We start from the raw sequence: 22,337 nt of genomic DNA, 5'->3' as shown, positions 1-22,337 counted from the left end.
TTTTTTGTGTGTGTTAAACCAAACTGAAAGCCTAATACCACAGCACAGTCAAGGTGCCTGATCTTTTTTTTTTTTTTTTTTTGGCTGCATATTGCAAAGTCTAGTTGCTTTTGACCTTTTTTTATCCACTTCAATCCTTATAAATTAATTTTAGACAGAAAAATATGGACTGATCAGAGCCTGCAAACATTAGCTAGAAAAGTACTAACTTGAATATTCTTCCTTCACATCCCAACTTATTTAACAGGAATGTGTTACATACAAGTAGGTTATCTACATTTATTGTTGTTATATTTCCTGCTTAGTACTGATTGCCTTGCTATTATCTAAACATTTTTATGTGTATTCTATAAGTTTCAAAGCAATGACAGAGTATACATCATCCAAGGTCAACTGTAGCTCACACATTATTACCAGTGTTCCCCCTTTGCACTCACTATTAGTTATATGTCCTCTGAGTGTCTCACTCTAATTGTAACTTATAGAATCATAGAATCATAGAATGGTTAGGGTTGGAAGGGACCTTCAAAGGTCATCTAGTCCAACCCCCCTGCAAGGAGCAGGGACATTCCTGACTAGGTCAGGTTGCTCAGAACCTCATCCAGCCTGGCCTTGAACGTTTCCAGAGATGGGGCCTCCACCACCTTTCTGGGCAACCTGTTCCAGTGTTCTATAACTCGCATCGTAAAAAATTTTTTCCTAATTTCTAATCTAAACTTCTTCTTATTTTATCGTTTTCTTGTTAATCTCTAATACATGCTTTCTGTAAGTAAAGGTGAAAGGTGCAGGAAGCAGCAAATAATTAAGTGGACAATTAAATAGAATACAAAATAGGTGTAAGCTGAAGAATCCTGTGGGAATTTATCTCAACTGAAGATTCAGCTATGGTTTTTAATGTTTTTTTTTTTTTAGGTCAGTTACATAAACAACAAATGCATCTAAGGACACACTACAGTACCAAAACTGAAGTTGCAAGGTTAGTTTCTTAGGCTATCTGTGTTTCACCATCAGAAATACCTCAAGAATCTTCCCAGGCAACTCTGACCAAAAGACTTTTTATGGTGTTATGGAAATAAAAATTTCTCATATATTTCTATCTACCATTACATCACAAGGTTCGTAGATGAAAAAAAAAATGAGTGGAAAGGCATTTCCTAATTTATCATAATGTCCTCTATTATGATGTGTGTAATTTCACCCTCTAGCACAGGATGGACCATAGCTGTAGTTAAGCAATCAGTGGACATTAACACTCCTTACTTTTGAGAAAAGTCAGTTTCTCTTCCAGTTATGTCTCCTCATGGCTTATCTGTGTCTAGTTTATGTGCTTTTCACAGACCCATCTTAGAGGTAGGCCAGAGCTAGAAAGATACCTAATAGGTGTCTATAATATGTCTGACTCTGTCAGAATGGGTTGAAGCTGAGGTTGCTCCAATAATCTGAATCTGCACGTCCATGTTGTCCTTGCAAGGCACTCTGTCTTAGTTTACTTGTAGGGTTTTTTAGTGTCGTATGGAGTTTGTTTTTCTTTTATTGTTTTTTCCTTACACTATCCTTAAAAAAATATATAGTTTTAATTTAAGTTTTTTGAAAGTTTTCAGTAAAGATATATTGTCAGATGTGATATCTAGCATATTTGAATATATGATGACAAAAATAAGCCATTTGGAAATTACAAAGACCCTAAACATTATATATATATATATATATATATATATAAAATAAAACTTACAGAAATAAGAGGGGTTTAAAGAATGTTTTGATGCAAAGTGGCAAATGCAATAGCTTCAATAAGAAAGAACCAGAAAGACTCTAAGTAATATCATGTTCTCATCCGGCTTGATGTCTCAGCTGATGTTAAATGGCATAATTTCAGCAAAATCAATGAAGCTGGGCTAATCTGCATTCTTTCACTTGAATGGAACTATACCAGTTCACCCCAGCTGAGAAACCAGGCTGCTCCAGCATTTGCTTGTCCTTGGTTTTAGTCATTTACAGTCAGCAGATCTGCTTCAAGTTATGCTAATTCCAAGAAAGATGTTGATTAATTTATGAAAAGAAGGGCAGAACTGTTTAATATGGAGACGTGTATGGAAGTGCTTTGTGGCAGGTATCCTTTACAAAAGGATTTGCACGCATAATTGAAAAGTAGGGATCTTACCATGATGAAAATAACTTGAGGTAGAGAACAGATAGCAAAAGTGGAGTAATATGAAATGACAGTGAAAATATGGATGAAAGAGGCCAACTGAGTATCTGCCAGCAAACACTTTATAATTCATTTTATAATTCCATGATTTCTGGGAAGCAAATGCTGTTCAGGTAGATATGCTCACAAATGGACTGTAATTACTCTTCAGTAAACAAAATGTAGGGAAAATGTCAGAAGATGCTATAGTGATGCTTTCTCTTTCAGAATGAAATTTTATTTTTGTTTATTTATTAAAAATTCTTCACTTTATAGAGAATCTTATCATTTGACAGGAGCATTGTACTTAATTGATTAGGATTTGCACATGTGTCTTTTGTATTTCAACTGTACTGGTACATTGAAGCCTAGGAACTGATTGTTTTTGCAACAACACTGGGAATCCAATCTATCTCCTGGCTTGGCAAGGCCTTTCAATGTAGCTTTCAGCAGGAGAAGTCACTGGACATGTTTTCATAGAAGCTACTCCTATTATTTGGCTTTAGTCTTCCCCTAGGGAATTATTCACAGCATAGTTACTGAAACAAGAAATCTTTTCAGTTGCTTTCAGAAGAAACTCCAGTTTGGTGATTGATACGAATATGAGAATTTGGGGAAAGCTAACAATAGTAAACCTCTTTAATTAGGGGGGAAAAAACATAGAGAAGGCTTTGAGCTGTGCCTACGCTTACTCTGCTCTAAAACTTGTACTAAATTTTGTTTTCATAATTTGTTTCATTTTGTTTAGACCAGATATGTATTTAAACAAGGTACATATTTAAATATGATCACAAAAATAGTTTATCATCTTTAGCATTCAGACCTCTGTGGCCTGATTTTCAGCTAGGTAAAAGCATGTTTTTCTGCATGTCTGCTCATCCTTGTTCACATTCAGGTGTTCTTAACCAAATATCTCTAAAAGCAATCTTGTATTTTATTATGAATAATGGCGTATATGTTTATGAAGAGACTCCCATATACATCTACCTTCTGTTTCCAAATAGAGTTGGTTACATAATAAGTAAATATTTTAATTGGAATACTATCCTCCTAATTATTTGATGACTAGGTATAAAATTTGAACCTTTGAATTGTATGCCAAGGATAATACTAGGTTAAATGCAAAGTACTATTCTGTTAGTCCTGATTGCACATTAGAGAAGGACTGGCTGAAATGTATTTTATATTTTTTATACTGGTTTGTCTGATTGCTAGGAGTTACAAAAATGTAGTTCTTACCTCTCTTCTTGAGAAACATAGCACCCAAGGCTTCTTATAAAGGGAACAATAGGACTTCAAGGACAGTGAAATATTTAGTTACTGTTTATTATGGGAACTGTTACAGACTTTGAAGAAAGGTTATTTGTTTTATAGCAACAAGCACCCTACAGCTAACAATACTCTTTCTCTTCTTTTTTCCTTTTGAAAAAGTAAAAACAGCCAAATATTAGCAGAGAATATGCGCATAGAAACGCCAGCAAATAGAATCAAGCTACCTAATCAGAGACGAATTTTGGTATGAACTGCTGGACTTTGTCCTTGTGTTTCCAAGCCATGCCAGGAGTCACAATAGGGCCTTCATCACCATACCATTTGCTCAGACAAACATGGTTCCAAATCAGAGAGCAGGAGAGTACGCTTCATGTGCCATCTTCCAGGCACGCTTTTGGAAAAGGACACATGATAAGAAGTCCTGGAACCTTACATTTTCCCTAGACATTGAATGAGAAACAAGGAGTTGTTCAAAACTGACTTACATAAAAGTCAATTTCTCCTCTGTAAGCCAGAGAATGAGAAAGGAATTGAGAGTGTTGCCACTCAAGGTAAACCCTTTTGTTTCTAATTGCTTTCTAATATAGTGGTGCAGCTCACTTACTATTCCTTTCCAATACACCTACTCAGACATTGAGTTTTTCTGTTAATGAAGAGTTTAATTGACTTCTGGAAGAGAATGATCACAATAGAAAGTGCTATAAGTGGTATACATAAGTCTTCAATTGTCTGTATCTAAGCCTGCCTTCATGTTGTAGATCAGAACTGCCTGTAAGTATGACAAGTTACAAAATAGGTGAAATATATTGCAATAAAAAGTGGTTTTCTTGTGATCTGTGACTGTATTCTAGAGCATTAGACATGTTTTATCAAATATTATTAGGTTTAAAAAACCAGCTTTTGCATCAGAGATTCTTTTCCACTTATAATAGGCTTGTAACAGGGTGGTTGTATGCAGGAATACATGGAGAAAGCTTTCTGCTTCTGAAGCTGAGTTTTACTCCCTGCGATATCATCCTGGCTGTCCATAGGATAGACCAGGTGGTATAAAGACCCTTTGGAAGGAGCAACGGGTCTGTTAAGCCCTTAGAATTCCACCTCTATCTTTAATAATTATTCTGTTAATAGATATAAAATACATAGGTCAAGGTTTTATTCTTGTTCTGTTTTTGACCACATCAAACAAAACTCAATTAATTATGACCTGAAAAACTGTTTTACGGTATCAGACCATAGGACACAGTCTTCCTGAAGCTGTACCTGCACCTTCTTATTTTTAGTGAAACGTGCCACACTAACATTTGGCTGGAGAGGCCAGTACAAAGCAGTTTTGTGCAGCTGATGTCAATGTAATAGCAGAAATTGGCTGAGTCCCACATTAAAGTAGTTTCCCACTTTGAGCCGCATCAAAGGAAAAATGCTAATTCTCTAAAAGAAGGCAGGTGCTTTGTTGGTGCTGTTTTCATATAAGGTAATTTAATGAAAGTAGACAGAAGGAAAATTGGCTTAAGAGTGTGTCTTCGGAAAGGGATAAATAAAAGGTTTTGCACTGAAATATCTGCCCTAGACATGCAACACTCCATCTGAGTACCACAAAACAGCAAATTGAAATTCTAAACTGAATATGTTTGCACTGAAAAGCAATATGGTATATCCTCTTCCTAGTGGTCATAAGTAATTATTTTAATACGCACCATAGCTGTGTATCTTTTACCCTATAAAATACAAAAAAAAAAAAAAAAAAAAAAAAAAGGAGAGGAGAGGAAAGGAGGGGAAGAGAGGGGAGGGGAGATACGAGGCAGAGCTCACTATCTTCTTGCAGATTTCTGCATAGTATTACATGTTTATAAATGTACCTTTTCTACATATACCTAGATAGAAATTAAAAAAAAAAACAACAAAAACTCCCTCCTTGTTGTACCCTGGAAGAGCTTGAGAATCGCCTGATATGTACTTACCAGAAACTAAACTAACATAACTCCAGCAGAACAATAAAAGAGAGCCTAAAAAACAAGGAATAAGAGACAGCTCTAAGCTGTCACTTGCTACAAATCAATGGGCCAAGTGTGTGGAACAGCACCAGCACATCCATCAGTGGGTATTCCTGACTGATTAGCCTGTGTTTCCAAGGCCCTCCAAGGGCTGCCTTGCCAACTGACCAGATAATCACTGGCAGGTGACAGCCCACCAGGACTCCTGGTCTTTATCTACTCCCTGCTGTTCAATAAAAGTTGATGAATCTGAGATATTTTACTTTAAGCAAAATATTTAAGTCTTCAGAATTTTGTGTTTTCCAATGAAACTTCATTTCTGCTGGAAAAATTTCAATGGACTGCAGGTTGCTGTTCAGTACTCTTTCAAGCTGAAATTACTATACAATCACACTAGGTGTGATTTACAGTTGCAGGTAGAGTTTGTTGTTGTTGTTGTTGTTGTTTTTAAATACGTACCTTTGTATCTATCACTTTCATTGCTAATTACCTATATTGGTTTACACACACTAGAAAATGCTTTCATTTAATAATAGAGAAGAAGTGTAGACTGCCTGAAATCAATCTCTCTGCAAGAACACTTTGTTATTAGAAATTTGATTTTTATCCCTCTACCATTCAAAGTAAAATAATTGTATTGTGACAAAAGAAAATATACAGTCTTGGAAGTTTCTGCAGATGTATTGCACAACTAACAAAATGAGAATCACTCTACTTGTGTACATGGCAAGAAAATATTTAGAAACATTTTGAAGCTAGTAGTAGACTGATGAGGCAGTGCTTTTTAACCTCAATAAAATTTCAATAGAATACACATGAAGTAAAATAACCATTTCTGGAAGAGACAAAGCTTTCATGTTATGTGAAATCTCAGAAAGCACTCCAAAATGTAAGTTAACTCATTGTGCACGTCTGAACAAAACATATGTTATAACTCTCAAAGACTTAAATTCAGTGAAACTTAATGATGTGGTTCCACTTCTCAGTTAATCCATGGTGAATATTTTCACAGATAAACTTCTAAAATTTCTGTTACAAACATTTCAGGTGCTGCTTTGTTACACTTTCCCTGTAGCAGTCAATAAAAATAAACCTGGTCTCAGCAGTGCAGGTCCTGACTTCCTACTTTCAGTTGTGGATGGAGAGTGTATGTGATCTAACACACTGGACATGAGGACCAGGTGACTCTTGTTCCTTTCTGCTGACTGCACTGCAAGGGCAGTGACTTCTGTCAGAAAGGCAAGACAGAAACTAAGAGTTCATAACATCTTAAACTGCTACAAAAATATTTAACAATGTTCATTTATCACAGCCAAAAGCTTGTTTTCACTCTCACAATAGCTTGGCTGTACAACAATATCAAGGGATTGAGCCTAAAGCTATCAGCCCCAGCCACTGGCAGAGAGGAGTAATCACAAGGAGACATCTTTTCTCCTCATCGTAGGACTAAAGAACTAACTGTTTACCTAACTGAAAGAGCTCATTAATTTGTGAAAATTAATACATCTGATCAGAACAATGTACTAATTATTTAAACTTGCTTTTGTTCTCTTTTTCAGACAAATTGACATTGATTTCTTGAAAAGTTTGTGTGCCTCTGGATCAACAGTTTCTATCAACAAATCTCACTAATCTCTCCTTGTGACTTCGTATCAATTCTCTTTGAAGCCAAATGGTTTGAATGAGCTTCTTATCTCAGAACTAGGTGTTGGATTGTTCCTCTGTCCTTACAATTTCTTATTTTGTTTCACATTAATTATTTTTCTGCTCAAATGGATTTTATCACGTAGGTACATGTCATGGGTTAGTCCCAGTCACCACATAGTTTCTTGCTCACCCTCCCCCTCCCCAGTGGGATGGGGGAGAGAAATGGGAAGAAAAGAAAACTTGTGGGTTGAGATGAAGACGGTTTACTAGAATAGCAAAGGAAAACTACAATAATAACAGAATATAAGGATACTAAAATATACAAAATGAACAACGCATGATTTCTTATCACCCAATGTCCCAATGAATGATACAGCCCGTCCTGAGCAGCGATCACAGAAACGAAATTGAGCAGCAAGCAAAGGAGCAAAAGGGAGAGAGAGCAAAGGATCCAGAGGTGCTCCCCCCCGCAGGCAACCCCCACTTGTATACTGAGCATGACGTTTATGACATGGAATACTCTCTTTGGCAAGAGAGTAACATAAGAAGTAAGTCCAACACACACTGGCTACTGAGAGGAAAATTAACTCCATCTCTGCCGAAACCAGGACAGTACAACATGAGTAAGACTGTGGTTTCATTGATGTGTCCAAGAATAAAGGTGATTTCCAAATCACCATCATTGCAGTCACGATATAAATCCCTGAGAATATCTTCTTGTTACGCACCTTAAAATAGTACTGATCTAGAATACTTATTCTACTCTTTTCAGAATGTATTATCCAAAAGATTGATTACTGGAGAACAAAAAAAACCAGTTTTAGCAAGCATGACTGCAATGCCATTGATTTAAATAAGTTATTTCCTCATTCATCTTTGTGATGTATTACCCTCTGAGAGGCAACAATTAAAGCAAAATGTTTTGATTTTCTGGCAAATATAATTACCTATACATCCATATTTTTTGGGACAGTTAACTAAATGAAAGTTCAATCCTCAAAAATTCTATATTGTGAAATATAATCCAGTAATATAATCAGTTTTCCAGCAGATCATTGACTTATGTCCTAATACAATCCAGTATTTAGAGATCCATTGAACAGGAGAATAATTCAGATTCATCGTTCTCCCCTATCCTTCTCCTGCAAGCTTTTAAGGTCATACACCAGAGTGATTCTTGAGACAGTCTTTCTTTAGGAGAATCAGGATGGGAGTTGACCTCTCCCAGACTTATCAGATTTTCTGTACTACTTTTATTGCCATAGACATGTTCGTAATTCCTTTCCTTTTTGTTAGAATTAAGACACGCATATATTCTAGCCTGGCTAAAAATCTGAGATTCTCATTAAATATTCTTCTGTCTGGATTATTTTCCCTCTGTTATTTTATTACTTCAATTCCTTTTGTCTTCATGTGCATTCAGCTTGTGCAAAACATTATATAGCCACCTGCACGCCACTGCTTCTAGTTTAAATGCTTGATTTCAAGGGTTTTTGGCTTGATTTTAACTTCTTATTCAAAGAGATGCCTGATGATAGATTTCCTCAGTTTAAGCTTATTATACATGTAACTTTTATGCACATGAACTGGGCAATATAGTTCACTGGTATACCCTAGAAGCTCAAAGGTAAACATGTGCAAAAATGCTTTCAGTATCAAAGCTTATGTCTCATTTGATGTCAGTCATGCCAATGAAAATACATGTGGTTCAGTTCCAGATAACTTCGTGTCCTTAGTGAGGTGCCTTGTAGTTACATTGGCAACTGAATGTTCTGACTACTATCAAATGGGCCCACTGCCCTTAGTTAACCTAAATGTGAGGTGCCCACCTGAAGATGCGTCAGACTCGGTTTCAAATGAAAGAATCTTTGAAAATAAGATATTTTTAAAAATGTTCTATCCAGGCAATGAAAATCACTCATATGTCCTGAAAATGACATTTTTTTTGTTGTTATGCTTTGTTAATTTTGTTAGATGAAACACCTGAAGGAGACATTATTTTGAGACACGTTCTACTCCTAATAAACTTACAAATATGAATGCTCTGTTACTGAGGTCAGTGTAAGTTTTGCCATTCACTTCAGTGAAAGGAGAATAAAACACATTTATACATATGTAATACACATATATTTGCCCTTTCAGAATGAATCTTCACTGATCTGAAATTCTAATGTAATGAAAGACTTAAATGAATACATATCAATGTCCTGGTACCTTCTTCTCTGCCTTAAAGACTGATGAAATTCATTATGCTGAAAATCAGGTCAGAAGTTCAAAGTATCAACTTCACCTTGAGGTTTTCACAACAATTGTATTATAATTGTACTTTGTCATAAGCGGCTGTGGCCTAGATATGATGGACCCACCTTGTCTTTCATAGAATTGCTTCTCAGGTTGGTAGGAATGGGAGTCTCATTTTATCCCATTGGAACCTCTTCTCCACTTCTAGTTTTCATATAACCTGAACACTGTAATTGTTTACAAGCCTAGCAAAAAGGATATATGTCTAGGAAAAAAAAAAAAAAGAAAACAAAACACACACCAAAAAAACATACCCCAATGGGGTTAAGATTCCTGTAGCAGTATTTTAAAAAGCTGCAAAAGATGCCAAAGCAGCTTTCTTAAAAAATTCCAGACTTCAAATATCCTGGAATCCACAGTGACTTGCATTCACCATGAAGAAAAGAGGCTGGGAACTTTGGCTGTAATCCAGCAGAAGGGGTGCTTTGATTCTGTTCTACATATCAGCTGAAAGCAACAGCATTTATAAAGCTAAGAATGATTGTTCACAAATTTTGCACAACTCAGAAATATTTCAGATATAGTTATTGATTTTAATTGAATGAGATTTTTTTTATCCTTAAAAAAAAAAACAAAACAAACAAATAAACCCTCAAAAACAGAAGCTTGAAAAACAAGATATTTCTGGTCATACCATGGGATATAAAAGAAAATAGTATTTGTCCTTTTTGTTACTACAACTGTGTTTACCATAATCCTTCCAAACAAATGCAAGAAGGCAATAAAGTATGTAGCCACCTGAGGTCAGTTTTCCAGCAGATCATTGCCCTATGTCCTAACCTTACCTATATATATTTTAGTTCAGAACATAGTTCAGTGGCGATTTTTTTTTCCTATCTTCATGGCACTATAAGTAAGGGTGTCCTAAACGGAACTGGAGCTGTTTGATCTAAGAAAAAAAAAAAAAAAACAAAACCTACTGGAAATACCTAATATGGAATTTTCCCTTAAAAAAAAAATAAATAAATAAAAAGCTTGATTCTACCTTGATATTTTCAACACTGGCATTTCAGGTCACAGCTCTGCTGAGTAAGATGCAGCAAAAACACTGAGTTGTCTTAAGGTAATGCTGGAAGCAAAATATACTTCACCTTGGTTGCCTCATTGTACTGATGCAGCTTTACTGCTTGTGGACAATGCATTTCTGCCTTGTCCCCGAGCACCAGTACGGCCAGGTTGCTGCCTGTTTGGATAGATGTACATCATTCCCTACTGTGCTATAAATATGCCTTCAGGATATAGTCTAAAAATTCTGGAATGGCAGGCTTAAACAATAAGACATTTTTAAAATTAATAATTCTTGGATTCATAATGACCTTAATTAAGTCAAGTCCCTTTTCTCTTCATTTTCTTTGGCATTCAGATAAAGATAGTAATATTTAACATGTCATTTTGAAAAAAAATGAAAAGTAGGTGCATGTTTTGAAAACGAAAGGATCAGCATGCAAGCTAAGTAATGGAATTATTTAAGATTCTGATAGCAGTGTGTATTTGGGGACAGCTTGTGTAAATAGAAAACAAACTAGTGTGTTATTTGATAGAAATGAAAAAAAAAACTGTTTGAGATAACAGATGATTACTAATATAACTATAATTTTATTCTTCATGAAAGTCTGGTATATTACCTCAGAGTACGTAGATAAAGAAAATAGCAGTTCAGATCATCAATAAATTTCCTCAGTATAGTGACTGCAAGGTCAGGTCCATTACCAGAGAAAGAAACATTTTGTTTGTAATACAGTCTTCTACAAATCACCATAGACATCCAATATGTAATATAAATCTAGTTGATATTTCTATTTGACCTCTGTTGCTTTGGGGATTATCTTCTGGTTTTACAATGCAATATATGTATAAGGTCATTGGACCTTTCCCTTAGTTTTTTTTCCCTAGAGAAGAAAACTTAAGAGACACCTTACGCTCTAAGATATTCCTGAGTTATGTTTGTTTAGTGATTATACTTTTCAGTCAAGATCAAAGTGTCTCTTGATCACTGATCAGATCAAGCTATTGTGAATGGTGTTAGTGCCAGATTTTCAAAATAGAATCAAGAAAATGCTTGTGTATCGAAGACTTTCACATCTGTTATGATAATAGGTGTGAGTTCCAAGATATTTTTTCTTCTGTGTCACTTAATAACTTACCTGTTGATCAATTTTTGTTAAAAATTGCTGGGCAGAATGCCATTCATCAATGGAATGAAATTGCCTCAAGAAGTATCTTGGGGAATCTCCTCTAATCTATGTTTCTTGGCCAAACATCAAAAAAATGTTTGTGTGTATTCAATGACAGTCATACCTAGAATTTTGTAGACTTAGTCTAGGGTTGACAGTCCAAATAACTGCAAAATGTTGACATATAGTGCTAAAAATAGAGTTTATTGCATTAGAAATCCTAATATCTGGTCTGTTTATAAGTTTTACATAAACAAATAATTGGATAGCATCTGTTAACATTCCTTAAAACTAAAACAGAAAAGTGAGATTCCAACTCCCACATCTCAATGTCCCTCTGGGTAAGGGACATATTCTGATTTTCTTTTTCCTGTCTTTATCCCCCAAAATTATTAACTTCTGTCTTTGATGAACTGCTTGGCAGCAATACACAAGAAACTTGCTTTTGGAAGTTGGAAAATGTGAGTCTGCAATCCATAAAACAGAGGGACAAACTGAACCTTCTTCTGATTTTCTCAGGAATACTCTCATACGGATGTGTTGTAGGAAGGAGAGATGATTGTCATCAAAGCCAGTTGAGTGAAGCCACTGAAATCTCAAGTCAGTGTTTAAAAAGAAACACAGCCGATAGGTTGAGGGAGGTAATTCTCCACAGTACAAGAAATATCTCACAGATGGAAAATGTTTCTATTTCAGTTATGAATATTAGAGTTCTGTGTTTAATGGCATTGAATGAATGTATAATCAACATTTTTAGAGTGAATAAGTATACTTTGCTTTGAATTAATTATATATGTAAACATAAATAATGTTTTTAAAAATATTATTTGGTTAGCTAATATTTTAAATCACTGGATATGTAATATGTAGCATCTTCTGCATTTAGAAGAATGCAGATAAAGAGCGTCACTGGCGCCTTTATTTCTGTAGAATCTCACCAAAATACCAGGAACACCATCACACATAGCAGATGATCCCAGCAGAGCTCAGTGTGTTGAAGCCTTGTAGTTGAGAACATCATGTCTCCCATCTGGTGGAAGAGGTGCATGCATGTACGGTATGAAGATTGTGAGTTATTACAGTGTGACTGCATATATATTGTACTCCAAACCATGTTATGGGCAAAAGAAAACACATCACAAACATAAGAATTTATTGTTAGTTAAATTGATGTTTTAGCAGTCTGATAGTCCAGATCACCCCATTAATATAAAAATAACCTGATGATCATACATCTGAAATAGATACACATGAAAAATGCCTAGTATCTGCCCCTCCTCTCTGGTGCTATGTTCATTCTTCATGGGCTCCTTGGGGTCCAAAGACAGACTTTCAAAAAAAAAGTATTTCTTCAACAAGACAAGGGCACATATGTTCTTGAGGAGTCATCAACATCCATACCTAGGTCTCTGACAGGTGGCATATGATATTCATGCTGGAGGTGTTCCTCCCTCCCCCTAATCTGGAGTCTTTTTGGTTTTATTTTGAAATGTTTTCTTCTCACAATCTACCTCCTTCTCAGCGGTTACTAGATAAAGTTGAAAAGTTGCAGGGTGTCCCCCTGCCTCTGCTAACATAACTTGTGCAGTGATGATGAGAGTTCCTGAGACCTTTCTTGTAGCTTGTCACAGAGCTTAAACTAACCTAGGCTGGGCAGCAGTCATCAACTAGACAGTTGCTAAAACAAGCTAATATCAGCTCAGGTGTAAGCAAACTCAGACAGGTCCTGAGACTGCACTTTCAGGCCAGTCTCAGGCTGCAAAGCCTGTAGCCTTTCACTAGTAACAGCAAAGTTGTGTTTATTGGGCTGCAAGTACTACTGATTATTTTAGCAAATGTTTATTTTTATATAACTCTGTATTTTCAGTTATAAAACATTGTGGGTGAATGTTTAAATAAGTTGAAAAATACACACTAATGGTGTTTGCTTAATCTAAACCACTCAATGCTTATGTAAGAAAGTAAGGTAAGTTGGGAAATCTGATATTTATGTTTCTTCATTGTTAAAATAAGTGGAGAACAGTTATTGTAGACTTCAGCACTCGAAAATTTTTACACAGATGCAAGGAGTTAAGAGTTCTATATAAAGCAGAATTTTTTTTTAAGATGTGAAAATGTGATTGGCATAAAACTTTATTTTATATTTGCACAGAATATTTTGGTTGAGATTTATAGACTATGTATATTTCTAAAATGTTTTAGCTTTTTATTATTACAACTATTTCTGTGCTTCTTATACACCTCAAAGACTTGTATAAATACAGTGAAATTAAGGATTAAACTAAGGTATACTTCATTAACTTTCTATTACAAAAGAACCCTGTAATATTTTGAAAAATACTACAGTTCTGTGTAGGCAGGTTCATTTAATTACAAATTATGTTTGCCTTTTAAACATTTACTTAGATGTCACATTTGTTGGCATTAAGTTCAAGAAAAGCCAAGCGCAGTGTCAGAGAATACATTACTGGCTTTACAAAAACGCACTTGAATACCATTTTTAGAAAGGCTAAAATTGTTTCAGTTTCACCAAAACATAAATATTACATTGAATCCTGAAACATGTAAGTATTTAGAGGTTCATTTGCTCAATGAAACAACTCTAATTAATTAAACCTTCAAATTTCATAGCATGTAAACAGTTCCAAGATTGTATATTTTTTAAAAAGATCATATTTCATGGTGTTTGAATGTTCAAAATTTCCTATTTTCTTTTGAAAACAAACTAGAAAACTTTTCAAGTACATATATGCACCTACAGACATGCACAAAACTCTATGGATAAATTAAACAGAAATATTGTTAAGGAATGGAAATGCATTACTTCAAGCACTTTTTTTTTACTGTTAGAAACATTAAAATGGAGTTCTGAAATAACAGAATACATTGTGATCACCAAGACAGTAACCTACTATTTAATAAAATGCTTAACAGAAGAAGGAATCTAGACCAGCTTCAACTGACTGGCCAGTAATTAAGTGATATCCAGGCAAGCAACAAGGTAAAGTTACCTTCAAAATACCTGGAGGTAAAAAGTAAATAATAAAAACTGGAAAGAGATAGAGAAAGGAATGAAGCTATTAAAAGCATGAAAAAATAAAATGTGCAATTTTTGTGGTTTAGCCCTAATTACCACACAGTTTCTAGCTTACTCCCCCTTCCCAGTGGGATGGAAGAGAGAAAAGTGAAGAAAGGAAAACTTGCGGGTTGAGATGAAGACAGTTTACTAGAATAGCAAAGGAAAACTGCAATAATAACAGAATATAAGGATATTAAAATATACAAAATGAACAATACACAATTTCTCACCACCTGATGTCCCAATGACCAATACAGCCTGTCCCGAGCAGCGATCATGGAAATCAAACCGAGCAGCAAGCAAAGGAGCAAAAGGGGGCCAGCAAGGTAGAGGGAACGATGCCAGTGAGAGAAAGGGGAGATAAGAATATGGATACGCCCTCCATAGGCAACTCCCACTTATATGCTGAGCTTGATGTTTATGGCACGGAATAATGTCTCTGTGGAGTTTTGGTCAACTATTCTGGCTGTATCCTTCCCACCTTCCTGCATATGCACATTAGTGAGACCTGGAAAGCTGGGCAGCGTCCTTGGTCTCATCAGCAACAACTCATAATATCAATGTGTTTATCAACATTCTTCACATACAAAATCCAAAACACAACGGCTACTGAGAGGAAGATTAACTCCATCCCTGCCGAAACCAGGACAGTAATAGAAGGTTGACATAGAGACAAAATATTTGCTGTAGTACAATATAATACAACTTGACCCTAATCTCAGACAGAAAAAAAAAGCTTAATAAAATATTAAGATTCCTTAACTCATCTTAAGTAACCTTTGCTTAATTTCTTTCTGTGATTCTTTTTCTCTGCTTATTACTATTACTAGGGCCTGGAATGAGCAAAATATGTTAGTTACAAATCAGATTAGAGTTATGAGAATAACTGGCTTGACAAATGGAGCAACAAATCAGACTTTGTAGCATAAAACTTTGGGTTAAAGCAGAACAGCATAATGACTTAGGGGAAAGTAAACATATTAAGTAATAATAAAATGTATCATCATATAATACCTATTACATAAACCAAGAGACAGTTGCATCATATCTGAAAGAAATGTAGCACCATTACTAATCACACCTAATACTTCTCACAAATCGGTTGTATGATTTATGGAAACCATCAAACAATGTATAAGTCAGTAACATAGCTATAATTCATATTCATAGCTTATAAATCAGTGAAATGACTTCTAGAAATACATGATTTATAAACCTGTCATATGATTTAGTGTAGGTGTCCGTCCACTGTTAAGAAAATCTGAGATGTAATTATATCTGTTCTTAAGACCAGCTTTTAAAGTACTTTTAAAAATGCCCACAATAACATCATAAGGAACAGCAGTATTAATATCTGCTCCCATTCTAGATCATGGAAACTATGCAAAACTTTCACTACAAAAATAATTCCAGTTACTGTGATAATGTGGATGGTGAGGTTCATGTTACTTTTCTAAGTCAAAAGTATTCCTTTCTGAAAATGAGAATTAGGCAAAATGCGTTATAGCCAAGGGCAGGGCTGCCATTCAGAGGGACTCAAAAAGACCAGAAGAAAGGACCAACAGGAACCTCATGAAACACAGAAAAGAAAACTGTAAGGTGCTTCACTTGAACAGACTAATCACTTGCAACAGTATGGGCTAGGGACTGGCTGGGTAGACAGCAATTCTGATGAAAAGAACTTGCAATCTTCATCGACTGTAGGCTACAAATAAGTCATTAGTCACTTTCTTTTGTAGTGATGGAGGCAAATGGCATATAGTTGTAGCAACAGGAGTGCAGCCAGTAGATTGAGGGAAGTGATTATTCCTTTGTTCTTCCTGCATCTGGAATTAAAAGATAGTTCCTGCATAGGAATTAAAGTGTTATTCCAGAGAGGCAAATAGTATTAATACGTCCCATGCTGTCTTCAGGCTCTATGGTGACCAATACCGCTTTAGGTCTTGGGGTCTGTTATGCTTGGGCTGAAACAAGGTTTAGTGTTATAAATGACAGTGATATTTTAATAAAGTTACGTAAATATACCAGTTTGATGTTTCAAAAAGCAAGCAGTGAAAAATGTGCAAACACTTCAGTCTAAATTAAAAGAATGCAAATATAATAATGTATACATATTATTCACCGCAACACTAGAGGTTAATCAGGTTTAAGTGACTAGATACCATTAAAAAGAAAGTATGAAGCAAGAGTGTAGACTGGAACAGGCATAGACCAATAACAAGAATTAATTCTGCAGCTGACAACTTTGTCTGGGATTTGGTTCAGACAAGTAGAGGCCAATGAGTTATGTTTAGTTTTTGACTCAGCAGAGATCATCAAGGAAAGATAAAGAGTTATGAGCTCACAGTCTAAGCATATGTTTGAGACAGAGGTCATAGGGACTGTAGTAATTCTGAGTCTTCTTTGAGTCCCTCAGTCTGGCTTAATTGAGGGTTGATGCAAATAAGGACCATAAGAGTAGTTTAAGGGTGTACTTCTGGTTTGAATTAAACTACTGAAAAGCTCTATGATCAGGATAAACATAGATTTAGAGTTCAGTTTAGAGTATGAACCAACAGGAATAGCCGAGATAGATTTATTGCTTTTTGAAGGCTAAATTGAATACTGACCCAAATAGAAATAATCCATAAAAATGTAGTTCTGGAGGGAGCAGAATTGCTCTTTACCAGGTTTATAAGACAATACTAAGAACTGAAGCTAAGTAAATTTGACCTTTGTACCAGACAAATTGACAGGAAATATAACAAAGATTCTAACTAATAAATATGTGAATAAATATGATATGTTGTGGATTCAGATGATACAAAGTTCTTTTTCAAAAGGCTTTCAACAAAGTCTTTTTTCTGAAGGCTCTAAAAGAAATTTAACTGTCATGGTATAAAAGGGAACTATGAAAAGAAAAGCTACCTGGGAATTTTGTTTTTCAAAATCTGAAAGAAAGGCAGCTAAAAGAGTAAAATCTCTGCATGCACAATGGAGACTACTTAAAGACACTGTCCTGGATGTTCTGAAGGATAGATACTACCTACCAAACACAGACTTGAGAAAGCCCAGAAGGAATATGACAAGGGTAAGGGAGGTCATTAGAAGCAAGAAAGTTTTCAGAAAACCTTCTTTCCACCCAAATAGAAAAAAAAAATCATAAACTCCAGTTGAAAAAATAAAATGAAAAATAAAAAATAACAGGATGTGCTCAGGTTATATAGCAGTCAGTCATGCTAACATACAGCTTTCTATAGCCAAGGCATCTGGTTAAACTCTGCCTAGATTCTTCTGGAAATCACTGTCTTGTCATTACAGTATCTTCTGCAATCACCCACTACAACCAGTAATGGCAAAAATTATGTTTATTGTGCAATATGCTGAACTATTAATTACGGTGTGTAATCTCTCTCTTAATAGCTCCCACTTAGTGGGGAGTAGAAAGTGTCTGGTGACTGTTGGTTTGGTATTTTTTTTTGCTGCTGTTGTTTTTTGGTTTGATTTTATTTTTTAGAAGGAGTTCAGGGAAGGTACAAGGAACTACAAACTAATAAGTCAGATGTTTGTGCTGAAAGAAGTAGAAGAAATTATTTCCTGAAAGAGCATCAAATAGAAATCTTAACCTATTTAGGAAGAAACAGCACAGTGTTTACAAAACCAAAAAATTACCTCACAATTGATTTGAGTTCTTGAAAGAAAGCTCTTATATTCTTAAAGTCCTTTGTAGATTAATATCCTACTAAACAGTAAGAGAGAGGAAGTAAGAATCAACAAGCAATTTGCACAAATAAAGGGTTTTTCAGGAATCTATGATAGCAGGAGAGCTTTTCAACACATTGATTTGGAGAAGTTTGGAAAATGAAATAAAAAGTTTTCTGATGATAGGAAGTTATTCTGGAAAAGTTAAATCTGAAGAACAAGACTTGATAATGCAGTGTATCTGAGACGTAAAGTGGTAGGCAGAACTCAAAGTTGATACATGCAGAAGTAATACAATCTATTTGCCTTTTGTCTGCCAGGTAAGAACAATGTTAAGTATTCAGAAAGAACAACAGCCTCTAAAGAAGTTCTATGTACTCGGGAAAGTTATAAAAATGCAATTGCAGGTACTTTTTCTGAAGACATCTTCACCCTGATTAGGAGACCAAAATGGAAAATAGAATTCAGAGAGTGATTATGGAAGAAATAAAGAATAAAGAACATCAGTATGACATAATATTCTTGTATTTTGAATATGATATGCAGTTATAATTATACCATCAGAAGACTATATTTTAAGATTCAGACTAAGGAAGTAGGTTGTTTGCAACATCATCTTTACATGAAAAGAACTCTTCAGCCTAGAAAAGATGTAGTTGAATGGTAGCATGAAAAGGACAATATAATGCTAAATTTTACTAAAAAGGTAAAAGGAAGAAACTGCTCACTCTGTAAAAATAAAAAGTTAGCACCTATTGAAATAATATAACAGTAGATTTAGAACAACAAAAAAAATCAGTTTCATTCACACTATGCTTACTGTATCTTGCAGCTCTGTTAATGTTTGCTCTTGGTCAAAGTATAAACAGGCCCTCAACGATTGTCTAGCAGCAACTTTCAAAAGAGGAAGTTCCTAATCTGTTATTTGACAGAAGATAGGAATGTATAGCAGAAGAGGGATCCTCTTAATGATATGCCAACAACCATGAAGCGATAAGATTTTAGACTATACAGAGGTTTGGGCTAGACAGACTTTATTTCTTTAGCATAGATTTGTAGTTCAAACTTTACATCACTTTCATGGGAAAAAAAACAAAGTTCCACAGAAAAAGGATAGGATTTCATATATGCTAATTTTAACAATTTAAAAACTATTTTAACATAATTTAACCTAGGCCTCTAGATTCCTTCTGGAGTAATTTGGGAGAAGAATTACCTCTAGCCCAGAAGCAGCTATGTCACTTTACTTACAATGGTTATGTACCTTGGAAAGGAATTAATTGGACTATTTGTCTTTAGTTTACATTTTTAAATGCAATGGGATCAATATTTTTCATATCTAAAATCTTTTTCAGATCATCTACTACATTGTGAGGGGGAGGGTTATATCCTTTAATTGGGATTCTGACAAAGAAAGTCCAGTTGCTGATGCTATCACAACCATACCAGCCTGTGATCCATATGCTTTCCAGGATTTTATCTTGTAACCGGAGATTCTTATTGTCAATATAAACACAACAAAATCAAGATTTGCCAAAACTTGGGATTTTACTAACAAAAACAAACGTTCTTGAAAAAATAGTTTCCCATTGTTCTGAAAAGTTGTTTTTAGCATCAAGAACTGATCACTGACCTAAGCTACTAAGCTACAAATTATTTGCAGTAATTAATGTATACTGACAACTGTTTGGCTACTGTATTACACAGTTAGAATCATAGAATCATAGAATGGTTAGGGTTGGAAGGGACCTTCAAAGGTCATCTAGTCCAACCCCCCTGCAAGGAGCAGGGACATCCCCCACTAGATCAGGTTGCTCAGAGCCTCATCCAGCCTGGCCTTGAATGTTTCCAGAGATGGGGCCTCCACCACCTCTCTGGGCAACCTGTGCCAGTGTTCTATAACTCACATCGTAAAAAATTTTTTCCTAATTTCTAATCTAAATCTACCCACCTCTATTTTAAAACCATTACCTCTCCTCCTATTGCAACAGGCCCTACTAAACAGCCTCTCCCCATCTTTCTTGTAGGCCCCCTTGAGGTACTGGAAGACCGCTATCAGGTCTCCCCAGAGCCTCCTCTTCTCCAGGCTGAACAGCCCCAACTCTCTCAGCCTGTCCTCATAAGAGAGGTGCTCCAGCCCTTTCATCATCTTTGTGGCCCTCCTCTGGACCTTCTCCAACTGGTCCATGTCCTTCTTGTGTTGGGGGCTCCAGAACTGAACACAGTACTCCAGGTGGGGTCTCACCAGGGCAGAGTAGAGGGGGAGAATCACCTCCCTCAACCTGCTGGCCATACTCCTCTTGATGCAGCCCAGGATGCGGTTGACCTTCTGGGCCTCAAGGGCGCATTGCCTGCTCATGTTAAGCTTCATGTTAAGCTTCATGTTAAGCTTCTTCTTAACATGCTTCATGTTAAGCTTCTCATCCACCAGCACTCCCAAGTCCTTCTCCTCAGGGCTGCTCTCAATCCATTCCCCGCCCAGCCTGTATTTGTGCCTGGATTGCCATGACCCAGGTGCAGGACCTTGCACTTGGCCTGGTTGAACTTCATGTTCAGCAGCCATCCAGAGGGAACTTGACAGGCTTGAGAGGTGGGGCCATGCAAACCTCGTTATGTTCCACAAGGCCAGGTGCCAGGTCCTGCACACGAGTTGGGGCAAGCCAAAGCACAAATACAGGCTAGGCTGAAAATGGATCGAGAGCAGCTGTGAGGAGATGGACTTGGGGATATTGGTGGATGAGAAGCTCAACATGAGCCACCAATGTGCACTTGCAGCCCAGAAGGCCAACCGCATCCTGGGCTGCATCAAAAGGAGTGTGGACAGCAGGTTGAGGGAGGTGATTCTGCCCCTCTATGCTGCTCTGGTGAGACCCCACGTGGAGTACTGTGTCCAGTCCTGGAGCCCCCAACATAAGAAAAAGATGGACCTGTTGGAGTGAGTCCAGAGGAGGGCCACAAAGATGATCAGAGGGCTGGAGCACCTCTCCTATGAGGACAGGCTGAGAGAGTTGGGGCTGTTCAGCCTGGAGAAGAGAAGGCTCCAGGGAGACTTTTACCAGCAGCCTTCTGTTTCGCAGAGGAGGCTTATAAGAAAGACAGGGAAAAACTTTTTAGCAGGGCTTGTTGTGATAGGACAAGGGGTAATGGTTTTAAATTAGAAGGAGGTAGATTCAGGCTAGATATGAGGAAAAAAAGTTTACACTGAGGGTAGTGGAACACTGGAACATGTTGCCCAGAGAGGTGGTGGATGCCTCGTCCCTGGAAATATTTAAAGGTCCCTTCTAACCCCAACGATTCTATGATTCTAAGTTTCTCCAGTACTTCAGGAAGTGTTTTTGTGTTTTCATTAGACAGTGATTGAATGGAAATGAAAACCTGTTCGTAGCTTGAAACTATGAACATTAGATTTCCACTATCATCGCCATCCAGGTAAATTTCCAGTTCCTCTTACATTCCAAATTCTTTTTTGATTCATTTAGTTTGGGTCTGATTCTGAACCAACTTAAAAGAAATTTGGTTCTGGACCTTCAAAGCTCGAATATTTACTTCTATTTTTTGTACTTAATATTAGATTAAAATTAATCATGAATGAGGAAATACCCCCATCACCATTTTATACATAAACTGTCAGGAAGGAGTGTCTTTACTTGTGTAAAGATCCTCATGTAACTATCTTTCTCATATGTCATGGGGTAATGTTTGAATTACTCTACTATTCTTTTTTTTTTAAGCAAGCCTGTGTTGTAGTTCAGCCCCGATCGGACCAGACTACGCAGTCTCTCTCTCACTCCCACCACCTTTCGAGAGAACAGGGAGAGAAAATATAAGGAAAAACGGCTCGAGGTTTGAGATAAGGACAGGGAGAAATCCTTAAAGTTACCGTCACGGGCAAAACAGACTCGACTTGGGGAAAACTATTCATTTATTACTACAAACAGCAGGATAATGAGACAGAGAACAAGATAACCTCCTCCCACCCCTCCCTCTTCCCAAGCTTAACATTA

Source organism: Chlamydotis macqueenii, chromosome 1, assembly GCF_036417535.1.
Source record: "Chlamydotis macqueenii isolate bChlMac1 chromosome 1, bChlMac1.mat, whole genome shotgun sequence".
Classification (NCBI taxonomy): domain Eukaryota; kingdom Metazoa; phylum Chordata; class Aves; order Otidiformes; family Otididae; genus Chlamydotis; species Chlamydotis macqueenii.
Note: the sequence above shows the minus strand (reverse complement) of the source record.